At 38.0% G+C, this 12921-nt stretch overlaps 1 long non-coding RNA gene and 1 other non-coding gene across 3 annotated transcripts in view; one reads left to right on the top strand and one right to left on the bottom strand.

Moving 5' to 3' along the window:
* The window catches only part of LOC132365465 (uncharacterized), a 167962-nt gene that overhangs the window by 97965 nt on the left and 57076 nt on the right, over nucleotides 1-12921 (bottom strand). The window lies entirely within an intron of this gene.
* On the top strand, nucleotides 8123-8252 carry LOC132365625 (small nucleolar RNA SNORA18). Its single transcript, XR_009503152.1, has one exon. It is a non-coding gene; the product is annotated as a small nucleolar RNA SNORA18 (small nucleolar RNA).

Genomic DNA, 12921 nt, shown 5'->3' on the forward strand with positions numbered 1-12921 from the left:
AGAGTAAGGAAGGAGAAGCACTCAAATGGAAGATGCTGGACTTCCCACTAATAAGGACATGTTATTGCTTGAAAAATTACCTGTCAAAATAAAGAACATGTGATATATTGCCACTCCTAGTTGGTGAAGTAAATCATTTGCATATGTAAACTTAATCTATAATGTATATTCATATACATCAGTGGATTGTGGATTTATAACTTCTTCAAGTAGGAAAGGTAGAGATGCTTGGAACACGGCCATAGCCTTTTGAGTTGATGCAACAAATGGTAACTAGGCTCTGCCATAATACAATACAGGAAGTATTGCCAACTAGAAAGAATATATCTTAGGGCAAGGCCACTATGATATTTCTTATTTTCATACTTTAGTAGTATGTCACTTTGAATCAGAGACTAGTCAGTGACTTATAATCTAGTGTAAGTTTTATAACCTTTAGTTTTTTCTACTCATAATTTATCTAGTACTGATTTTAAAACATTTAAACACCTTACTTTTCCTCTTTGTTCGAAAAAGAACACGAATTTGGAATGAGCTTTACAATTTTATTCATGAGATCTATCCATCCTTATGTCAATAGTAACTGCTCAATTATAATTAATCATTTTAGAGAACATGTTATTGCTTCTTATAAATCAGCCACTGCTCCTAATTTTACAAAATGCAATTCAATGAATTCCCATCTATACTGTTGTCATATTTCCACTTTAATTTCCATCTTAAATCCTTAGGGTTGAAAAGAATCTTAGAGATCCTCCAGCTCAGTTTTAATGATAAGAAAATTGTCACTCAGAAAAGTTAAGGAACGTGTTCAAGATTTTATCTTTTATTAGTGGCAGACCTAGGGCAAAAAGACAATTTCTAGACTATTCCATCAAATGCTCTCTTTCCACTACTTGTAAAACTTCTTCCCAAACACCTACCTAGAATCAGAAAAAGCACATCTCATTCAAAATTATGCATTCATCATTTTATTTTTTACTATCTGAAGACAGGAGATATACATATAAAATAACAAAGGCAAATATAGTTATATAGATAGAGACAGATATAGAGATGATAGAGGTATAGGTATAGATATATTTCCTTAGATATTTTAACTTTGCCTCTCCTCACCTTCCTCCCTTAGTTATTGAAAAGAAGGTAGTCTTAATACTAAACTGGAAGGAGGATCCCAGCATACCATCCTCAAAGGATCATTCTGGTTAAGGAAGGTCCTCTTTGAATGAGTAAAACATATTATTATTTCACCCAACATTTTAAGTGCAAAGTATTTTACAAACACTCTTTGGGCCCTGTGGTTACTAGTGTGATTGTAATATCTACACTGTTCTCAACACACCCTTAATCCTCATGCATGGTTTGTTTATAGGATTTTTCCCCAAGCAACAACTATGAAAGAGGTAGATTGGTGACGTCATGTAGCATTAATGGAACTACTTCATTACCCCTCCCTATATTCACATCCTTTGCCATATGACTTTCCTGCCTCTCCTGTGGCCATGTGAGTTAGTCAATGGAATATTAACAGGTGTGATGGGACCAAAGGCTTGAAAAGCACTTGCACATGTGGATATGTTTGGGTTTGCTCTCTTGTGACTCTGCCATGCAATGAAAAGGACATGTCCAAGCTATCCTGTTTTCCCAAGGGGAAGATGAAAGCCATGTTGAACTAAGCCAACAAACATCTTCTCCCAGCTGAAGAAAAAAGTAGTCTTCTATTATTATTCTGATTATATCATTCCTTCCAGTCTCCCTAGTTTCTCCTTACATGCATTTTACTAGGTAGTTACTGGGATTCCTGAACATCTCACATGCCTTGTGAATATGTATACCTCATACACTGAGTGACATCCTTTCTTCCAAGTTTCTTCCACAATTTTCATCTCCTTTGTACCACATTCTGAGAAAACTTATTGGCTTGATCTTCCATAAAACTGATTTGGTGTTCAACCATTTCTATTCTACTATTCAGGGTTTTTTTGTTTTGTTTTGAGATTTTTGGGTAATTTGTGTGATTTACTTCAGCAGTTGGGTTGTATGAATTCAGTCACATCTTTTGTATTTTTTCAATTGCTCTTTAGCTGACAACTAACTAACCCTTCCTTGAGGTAGTCCTTTTTCTCTATAAATGTCACAAGAATCTGAAGAGTTTGCTCCAGTCTAAGGTCTTAGTCTTTTTGTCAACCAGCTGACAGAGAAAACTTAAATGTGATGAATCAGCTAGTACTATTGCTTCTGTCACTGGCACATAGGAACACTTTTGAAAACTATTCTCTCACCTTGTCCATCACTGCAGTTATGCCTACAGAGGTACAGTTCCCTGCACAAGTTTCACTGATGCACTAGACTTAAACTCCAAGAATATAGGTCTTTCAGCTCATATTCAAGCTTAATCATTACTTGCCTCCATAACCAGTTTGCCAAGAAGATTGGGTTTATAGGTATTTCTGGCCTTAGCTGCATTATATTCCATATCCAAGCCTCCCCAAGTTAATCTTTCACTTAAATATTGGCCCTTGCTCACCTGTCCAGTTCTACCTTCTCCCATGGTGAGTTCCTCCCTGGGGTCGTTGGAGTCCTTTATGCCACTGGACTTTTCACAGACCTGGTCAGTCAGAATGGTGCTAACAACATTGAACCTCAAAAGGGAAAGAGTTGACTTTTCCTCTTGAGTAATCCATTCTTCCTTAGGCAAGTATTCCCATCTCCTCTCCAGTAGTCAACTCAGCATTCCAAAGACAGTTTAACCGAGTTTTTTGGTGCTTCTTAAATTTTGCAATTGAGGTGATGGCTTTACTCACCTCATCCTGGTCCTGGACCTGATCTACAGACAATTATTATTTTCACAAACTTCTAATTGAAACTTAGCATTTCCTTTTTCTTTTCTTTTTTTTTTTTTTTTAACATCTTTATTGGAGTATAATTGCTTTACAATGGTGTGTTAGTTTCTGCTTTATAACAAAGTGAATCAGTTATACATATACATATGTTCCCATATCTCGGTTATCAAGATATTTTTAAGAATTTTAATATATTTAATAAATCAAAATTTTACAAAAATATTTACAATATTTTAAAGTATTTTAAAAAATTAAGGCAAGGCGAATCATGATGAGCAAAATATCAAGATTTTTAAATAAAGAGAGGATCAGTATGTATGTCCTGAATTCCAACTGCAGACCCAAAGAGTTCTACCCAGAATGCAGAAATCCTGCATTTAGGCAGGCATTCTCACTTTACCACTTTTCCACCACTTATTTGTCATTGGCTGGCAAAATCTTCCAAATCTCACTTTGGCATGAATAATCTCTACATGTGATAACAAATACAAATACGTTTTTCTGTCTAAGTGCTATATAGATTCCTCAGAATAAAATAAGTCTTCAAAATAAAAAAAAACAAAAATCAAGACAGTTTAAAGGTAACTTTTTTTAGCCAAAGAAGCTTGTATTGTTCTCTTTCACCCGGGCAGTGAGTTAATTGTGTCTACCCAAGTGACCTTTTTCTGAATAAATATTTGCTCCAGAGTGACTGGTCTTGTCCATAAATATGAAGAAGCTTTAGGGAATTAAGAGTTTTGCAGTCTACATCATCAGTTGCACTGTCACATTTATTGATATTTCAACAATCATGTAGGGGCTTTTCAATGTCTATAAATTCTCTCTTACAGTTTACCTTTTCTTAGCAGCCTGTTCTAGCTATAGGAATTTAGTGTCCCCACAAATCTCTCTGAAGATACTAATTATTTTAATTATTATTTTCTATATTTCTCCAGTAATCAGTTTCCTCAAGAATTACTTCAATTTGTTCAGTTTGGTAGTCCATTTTTTCCTAAAAAATCTGGAGCTTCTTATTTATAAGTGAGGGTTTAAGATGATCAGTATAAGTGGCCAATGTGAATGCCACAGTCCCTTGATAGTAAATTTGATTGCAAATGACAGAAGCCATGCTTATGGTAAGTGAACTGGGATCTGTCATCAGAAATACCTCTGTGTTAGGGTGGATAGGAGCTTGCTGTCAGGATATGGGAAGGTTTACCATGTTGGCAGCTAATATTACATAGGTACACCACCCAACTTCTCTTTTTAGCACCAATACTCACTTTAAGTATCACCTATCCATCTCCCATGGCAGAATCCATTCACCTCTTTATTAGGTCTCAAACTGTTTGTATCAACTCTGTGAGAGCTGGGTGGGTGTGCTTTTTCCAGGTGTTTGGAATGTCCTAGTTTTATTGGTCTCCCTATTAAGTGTCCAACAGATGATTCCTGCCCCTAGCTCCTAATGATTATGATCTTGGAGTTTTCCAAATTTCTGTCCAGAAAAAAAGAAAAACAACTCACTTCTCCCTCTGTTAGTATTTTCTTTTGTTTGTATTAACTGCATGTATCAGTTCTATTTGGTTACTCTGTCGATCCAATCCCATCTGCTTTATATCTTCCAGAAATTTTTTGCTTCTGCTGGTCCAAACTTTCACATTTCCTAGTTCTGTTACATTGTTTTTCTTATTTTTTTATGTATTCGTTCCAGCTTTGGGGACAGAATTGTAAACGTGTGTGCTTAGTCAGACATCCAGACGGCGCTTAGCTCCCAAATGACTATTTTCTTTGTTATTTTTCCTTTTTCCCTTTTTTCTTTTCTTATTTAGTTTTTCATTGCTTTTTAATTAGTTTATTCTGTTTTATTCAAATGCCTTTTAAGAAGCAGGATAGGTGACGAGAGCACTGGCATAGGAATTATGATTCCTTTATTCCAATCATGTTTTTGCTATTATCATTGCCATTATTAAACAGTGCCTGGCACATAGTAGGTGCTCAATAAGTATTTTTGAACAAATGAATGAATGAAGTAAATTACCTTCCTTCTGCAGACTTCAGTTTTCTCCAATGTAAGATTAGGAGGCCTCTGCAAGTATTAGCAAGTTATGATTCTTCTCGAGCTGGATAGAAAACATTTATCATCACTTAATAGGAGGCACCAAGAAGAGAGAGGCTCCCAGTGTGTGAGCAGGAATGCAGCAGTATGTGACCACATAACGGGCAACCTAAGACAGAAAACTGTGATCAAAAACCTAAAAGCAGACCTTTGACATCAGAGTCTCAGGGAAGTTCTAAATAATCATCATTAGGCTTAACAACTGACTCTCAGCGGTCTGCAGAACTGTGATCAGGCCAGAGGGCAGCTGAGCACTGAATTAACCAAGTCCCAGATAAAAACACAATCTGCCTTTAGAAGGGCACATGTTAACACCCTCTCCCTTTCCTAAACTCGCTTCATAAAAAACTAACCATAGGTAAAACTTCTGAGGCCACAGGGCCTGACAATCCTGCCCTGAGAAAACCTCAAAGGTCCTGTACTCTTTATCCAGATTTAAACATCTTCTGCCTCGTTGTCCACTGGCAATAAGGTTCCCAGGTCAGGTGGTAAGTGTCACACAAACACACACAGCTGGGGGAACTCTATACCACATGCAGTCACCCAAAATAATTCATTAGCAATGATATTGCTTGGCAAAACTAAAAGTCAAAGTCATAAACAATGCCTTTAGTGGGTTCTTTACATTTTGAATCACCTTGCTACTAGGATAACAAAAATGTTATTATTCTATTTCTGAGAATATAAAGAAACACAAGAGTTTACAAATTTCACATCTGCTTGATATGCTTCCTGCAGTGGTCTTCAAACACAACCACCTGGAGGTCTTGTTAAAGCTCGGGCTGATGGGGTCCCCCACCCAGAGTTTCTGATTCAATACATTGAGGGTAGGATCCAAGAGTTTGCAGTTCTAACATGGGAAGCAGATGCTGCTCATCCTGGGATTACACTTCAATTCCAAAATTTCTGAGTCTTGTTCTAATGCTCATTTTGACTCTTTGGTCTGTTTTATTTGGGGGAGAGAGGATGTTGTTGTGTTTGGTTTTGTGCCTTTTGGCATGCTTTGTCATTTTTTGTTGAAAGCTCTATGTAATGTATTGGATAATGGGAACTGAGGCCTTTAGTGTGAAGTTTTAGGTTTATCTCACTAGGAGTTAGGCTGTGCATACTGTCTGCTATGGCTAGAACTATTAGAGGCTTCAATTTCCTCTAGTGAACTTATTTTTTCTCCCCTGTTTTCTTTGAGTTTCCCTAGAATATCCTCTTCAGATAGAGTCTGTGTCTCCTTCAGCTCTTTCAGTTGTAATTTACTGTTACTATATCAGAGCCCTATTGATGTGGTGCTAAGGTCCTGGGAAGGAAGTATTCTATGTCTTATGACTAAATCCCCATTTTTTAGTGGGCCTGATGCTGTAGCAGAAACTAGTTGAGGCACCCCTATTACGTTAGCCCTTATTCAGCCCTTATTCTTTCCACCCATTCAACTGGTCTCCTACAGACGTTTTTTTCCCCTCCTTCCTTGCTTAATTGCACTCTGAAAATGATTGCCCTCTAGCTAAAGTTGTACTACGCACCTGATGTTTACTTCTCCAAGACAACACACCCTAACACTCCTTTCCTTTGTGAGCATTCTTCATTCCAGAAAGAAGGTCACAGAACGATAACCTCGAGGACCACCAGAACCTGTTCCAGAATCACCTGACACCAGCCCTAATGATCTCAATGTCTCCAGGAGGAAAGAAGAATGCAAGACTACATCACCCTGGGACTTCCCTGGTGGTCCAGTGGTAAAGAATCCACCTTCCAATGCAGGGGGCATGAGTTCAATCCCTGGTCGGCCCACATGCCACAACTACTGAGCCCACGCTCCTCAACTAGAGAACCCGCGTGCCACAAACTACAGAGCCCAGGTGCTCTGGAGTCCATGCACCACAACTAGAGAGAGAAAACCCACATGCCACAACTAGAGAGAAGCCTGTGTGCCACAACGAAAGATCCCACATGCTGCAATGAAGATCCCGCATGCCACAACTAAGATCCGACACAGCCAAAAATAATTAAAAAATAAATAAAGTAAAATATATAAATATTTTTTAAAAAAGACTACTTCAGCCCTGATCCTTAGCTACAGCCCTATTTTCCACTCTAAAACTATAAGATCCCTTCCTATTTCCCAGGAAGGGGGGCACAGTCTTGGGAGCGTTAGCCTGCTGTGGCCCCCTTTGCCTGGCAAAGTAATAAAGCTACTCTTTTCTACTCCTCCAAAGCTTTGTCTCTGCATTTCTATTTGGCACCGGTGAACAGATGCCTTGTTTTTCAGCAACACTGAGTCCCTAAGCTGTGACTTTCAGAAAAGTTTCTTAACATTTTTTCTACTCTTATGTGAGGCAGAAATGCTATAGGGGGCCCAGCTGTCTAACTGCCCCACTCCATGTTAGATGATACTCTGGTAAAGCTGTTTTCCTGGAGGGTAAGACTTTGTTGTGGAGGACACTCTGGGCACCTTTCAAAATCCTTACTTTTGCCTTACCCAGAGCACAAAGGGGTTTTTCTCTGATCTTCACAGTGAGAACTTGGTGGGGTTCCTGCGGGTACATGTCATGAAAGTGTGAGGGTTTCCCCCTAAGACTGGGTCCCAGGGAGTTTTTAACTTTCAAGCTTGTGCACAATCAGCCTCTAGAAGTTTATCAATTACCATGTAGGTGTTTCTACCTGCAACTGGCTCCAACAGGCTTGTGCTCCTGCTGAGCTGTGATTCTCTGTATTCATTTGTCTCTCCAGTTTTCTAGGTGGCAATTTGCCCTGTCACTTCAATTCTCCGATGGATCTAAGAAGAGTTATTGATTTCCAGTTTCTTCAGATTGTTTCTTGCTGTGAGGAGAAGAGTGACAGTTTCTAAGCACGTTGGGGAGGAAACCAGGCATCAGGACTTTGGGGGACTACTTGAGAACCACTGGCTTAGTGAGGAAATAACCACCTTCAATCAATCAAAGATTATGTGGACGTTTTAGGCTCTACTACATAGTAACTCCAATACCCCCATTACATAAATAATTTTTTATAGCATTATTTGCCTCCAGTAAATACCCTTCATATCAAAAACAATACAGTAGTATCAGAGCAGAGAAATAAGACCTGCCACCCATGACTGGGAAACAGTCTCATGACATGCACAATTGAGCCACATCCTCAGGTGTATCTGTTAGGATGATTTTAGCTGCAAGTATCAAAAAACCTTACTCCAGCTGAAGTCTATCCCCAAAGGGCTTAGCTGAAGACCCACATCATTGGAAACACCTCACAGAGTAAACATGTGGTTCTATTTACTCACAGAAGTACGTATTAGATCCATGGGAAAGAACCACAAGGCAGAGCTGCAGAAACTATGAAAGACCTAATAGTAGAATTTTTTTATATTAGGTATTGGCATATCCCAATGATCTGTACTACTCTAGGATGTGATTGCTTAGGAGTGAATGTAATTTGAACTTATTCATGGTTAGAGAGTGTCTGCAGTTGAGAACCAGGCACATCCATCTACTCTGATCCTGAACATGGCTCTAAAGTACATTGCTTGAAGAAAACAGACCCCAAAGATTACAGGTGGGGACTGTTTTAAGTAGTTCCATACCCAAGTGGAGATCAAAGAAGTCCAACTAAAAGAATTGTGGATGGACATGACAATGATAGATTAAGCAAAAGTTATATTTCAAAGGTCTATCTTGAAGATTATTTCTCAGAGTTTGGAGGAACTAACATGATTGGCTGTGGAAGGAATCACACATGTGAAATTTCTTAAAATAACGTTTTATTGACATAATTTTGCCTATGTTACACATTAAAAAAAAAAAAAACCTTTACACTTAAAAAACAAAGACTCCCTCCAACTGGCATGAACAATAAGAATTATTCTAACCATGAGCACTGGATAACACAAGGGGAAGTCCAGAGGCGTAGTGGACTTTAGAGCGATGAACTCAAAGTCTCAGTTATATTATCAAAGCTCTTCCTACTACATTTCATCCTACTATCTTCATTGTTCACTTAATCCTAAGGTCAGTTTTCTTTATGTTTCCAAGAAGTTGTCAGTAGTAGTAAAGGCTATATGCTTCCCTATCCATGTCCACTGGAAGGAAGAAAGCACTTTTTCCAAGCTATCAAAGAAATGTTTTTTCTTTCAGACCAATTGGGACAACGTAAGTCATATGCTTAGTCCTAAACCAATAACTGATGCCAAAGAAAGCAATGGGTTGATTGGCTTAGGCTGCTAAACAATCATTTCCAAGAGGGATGAGACACATGATTGGTTTTAACTAATCAAGAACTAACCAAGAACTCAGCAATTATGCAAACTACAAATGGAAGAAAAGTGGAGTGGATTTGGCAGGGGTAAATTATAATGTTCATAAGGCAGGCAAGATTTAAAAGGACCTTTAGAGCACAGAGCTTTTGACATAATTTTGACACCTGCTAACATGAGTCTAAATTTGAGAGTACACGCAATCATTCCAATGACTTACCTCTAAAACTGCTGGTATTAAATATGCAAAGTGTCTTGGACAAAACATCTGTAACACCCGCTGAAGATTCTTCTCTAAAGACACTCTTACATGAAATGAAATCCCTTCTCCTTCCTTCAAAATAGTCAAATTACTGACTTCACAGCTATTTAGCAGGAGAAAAAGCAGATAAACTTGGGCATTCCTTTCCTCTTGGACTCCTTTAGAAAGCTGTAGAGCATTATTTTCCTTTTGTATTTCAGCAATTTGGTTAGTGGGCTTCTTTTTTTTTCCTAAGCTGATCACTATAGATAAACACAAAATCTCTAAATAGATTTTCCTAGTCAGTTAACCATATTCTTGGGGGAAAACATAAGGTAGAATCATTATTAAAAAGCATTCTCAGTAACATACATCTTTATTATGTCAGTGTTTTGCCAAAAAAAAAAAGATTGATAGTAAAATCCACTTAATTTTTTTCTGCACAGAATCAAGCCATCTGCCTCAAAGTACACCACCAGCCTCTGTTAGATGAATTCACACATTTTAAAGCCCCAGAGTAACCATTTGAATGGAAATTGGACACTCCTTGTCATTTAGGAAGCTTTTTTAAACTGGAAAGGCTTCTCATTTGTTCAATTAAATGTGTGTGTATGCAATATACTTTATGAAATTTATCCCAAAACAGCAAGGGCTGAAATAATATTTGAAACAGATGGCACAGCTGTTGTATTTTGAGAGTTACCCATGGACATAGATGGAGACATTGAGGGAACTCTGAAGTGCAAGTCAAAATATTGTACAATCAAAACTGTCAACCACAGCCATTAGAGATGGGTCCTCACCTTCCCTAATGAAGGTGTGTGGAAAGTGCAAAGATTTAGTCAAGTGGAACTTATATGCTTCTCTGAATGAATTCTTTTCTTCTCAGTTGAGCTTTAAAATTTGAGAATGCCGGATCTGCCGCCTTGGAGTTTTCTCTCTCCTGAATACTATTTGAAAACAGAGCTACATACTGCAAGTATTGGGTATTCCCAAAATATTCCCAAGTATTCCCAAAGGAATGTCAAATAGTGGTGTGTGCATAGCAGAGAAAGCGAAATAGTGTTTAGACCTGAAGGAGCAGATGGGGGAGGGAACCCAGAGATAGTTCTCTATGGCTCTAGCTTTGCAGGAGAGGGAACAAAGGCCAAAGAAGGTTAAGAATCATCACTTGCATTCCACAGAACTGCTCTCCTCAGACTCATTCCAGGGCAACTTCCACCACAGACACTGCTTCACTAAAGGAAAAGAAAGGTTGCTGCTTTTGAATTTTACTTTATTTTATCTAATTTCACTTTGATTAAGAGTGTCATATCTTTTTTTAAAAAGTCATAATTTTTTATAAAGCAGATTTAGAATGCCAAAGTAGAGATCAATTTTTCTTAAAATTGCTTTAAGGTAAAAAATTTTCACAAAAAAGGAAGTATACATGCTTTAATTTCTATAAACAATGTGTGTGTGTGTTAACAGGATATTTGGCTAAATTTTTCATTTTACATTAATCACGTAGACAACTTGCAGCTCTAAAAAAAATGCTAACAATTCTACATCTTAATCTAATGAAGTGAGTAATAAGTTCTGATGCAAAATTCTTGAATTCAGAATTCTTGAGTAGGTGACATACATCTGAGCAAACATATATACACACACACAAAATGCATAAACAGCAACTGGGAGGAAAATATTTCCACAGTCATAGCAACAATTCTTTTTAAATGCATCATTGTCTGGGGCTTGAAAGTTCACACATTTCCCTCTCACTTGTGGTTTTATGACATGAGTGTTGAAAGCAGATGCCTTTAGTTTATTTCAGGGAGAACCCTGAGCTACTGAAAATGACAAATCTCAGTAATCACGTTTAGGCTCCCATATTCTTCTACGTTGAAAAGAAATGGATAAAACCCTTAATAAGAGAAGCAGCAAATAACTAAGTTTATCCATCATCTTCTCTGCAGTAAGAGTTAATGAAACAGAAATGAAACCGTGTCCATCTTCAGAGGAACTTTTCCCCAAAAGACTATGTTCCTATACTTCAGTGGAATCCTCCTGAAGAGAGCAAATTGATTTTCTAAAACATCCTTGGTTATTCCAGAGACAGAATAAAGTCACAGTCTGACATGTCAACCTACCACATTTCTAAACCGATCTATACAACTGGAACAAAGGAAGAATTAGGGCAACTTCAGGTCACCTCAGCAGAAAGTCCATTTAGGCCTGAACTACCCTAACAATTGGTTCATTTACCACCTTTACTTCACCAATTATTTCACCATGGCTCTTGTGAATACATGGTGTAGCCCAGTCTTTGTTTCCCTGTAAATCAGAGCAGTAGTTCCTAAAAAGCAATAACTGCACATAACTAATGGACACTGACACTTGTGCTGGGGGTGGGGGTTCGTTCTCCCCAGAATAAGGCTCCACTTCTCTACCTTTTGCTCTCAGGGGAAACAAAGAAAATTCCCAGTACCCTGAGAAGTTTCTGCCTCCCTGTTTCCATTATATAACCTTTTTGACAAGTTTCTGTAAAGGATTTTAAAATCAGAAAAGCTCAAACACATTGATCTTAAAATTTCTTTTAAGTTACTGACATTTCCTTTCTCACATAATAAGTGGTGAAAGCCAGTCAACAGCTCAAGAGTGTTTCTTTTTCATTGATGTGGTCTTGTGTATGAAAAAGAAAAAAACTCACTGAAATTCACCTCTATAAAGTTCTACATTAAAATGTGTGAGTCACCCACACAAACATACACATTCATTCATATACCCATTAACTGGGGGAGAGAGAGAAAATGAGAAGTTGACTTGGAAAAGATCAGCACAGCAAACCTATACCTCAATCATTTTTAGCATTGCTTTCTTCCATGGATGTAGTAGAAGGTCTTCCCAAGGGTACCACAGAGAGCTAATCTACCCCATGTTCACTCCTAGAAGCTCTAACCTGATGGGCAGGGAGCTCATCCTAAGGTAAGAGAACAACCAGGTGCCCCATACCATGTGGGGTCATCTGCAACTGCATGTTCCAAAAGATGGTCTGGGATGCTGAATTATACAACATTGCTCAAGGTATCTTAAGACAAACTACCCCTGAGAAGCCGTGAGAAACTGAAAGGGTGAGCTAAATAAAAGAGTTTTGCACAAGGACCTTTATTTATAAGAAACAAAGAATGAGGCCCTATACTAGGCTCTAAAGAAAGAATGAATAGATAGATGGAGAGAGTGCCCATCCTTAATCTGTTTGATGACAGGAGGGAAAACAAGGACCCCTCACTATGGAGAAGAAAAATGCCATCAAAATGAGTGTGGTAAATTCCCAAAAACCTATGAAAGTCAGAGTGATATCAGAAGGGCCACAGCAGCACTGATGGCCATAACCAGCTGATAAAAGAATTTAAGCTTCCAAACCAAAAATATAGGCTGCCATATAAGGTTAAAATTGTGTTTCTTTTTTCTCTACTATGCTTTTATGAGTTGTCTAGTTCTATTTCTTAAAAGCATGGCCAGA

Source organism: Balaenoptera ricei, chromosome 4 (assembly GCF_028023285.1).
Source record: "Balaenoptera ricei isolate mBalRic1 chromosome 4, mBalRic1.hap2, whole genome shotgun sequence".
NCBI lineage: Eukaryota > Metazoa > Chordata > Mammalia > Artiodactyla > Balaenopteridae > Balaenoptera > Balaenoptera ricei.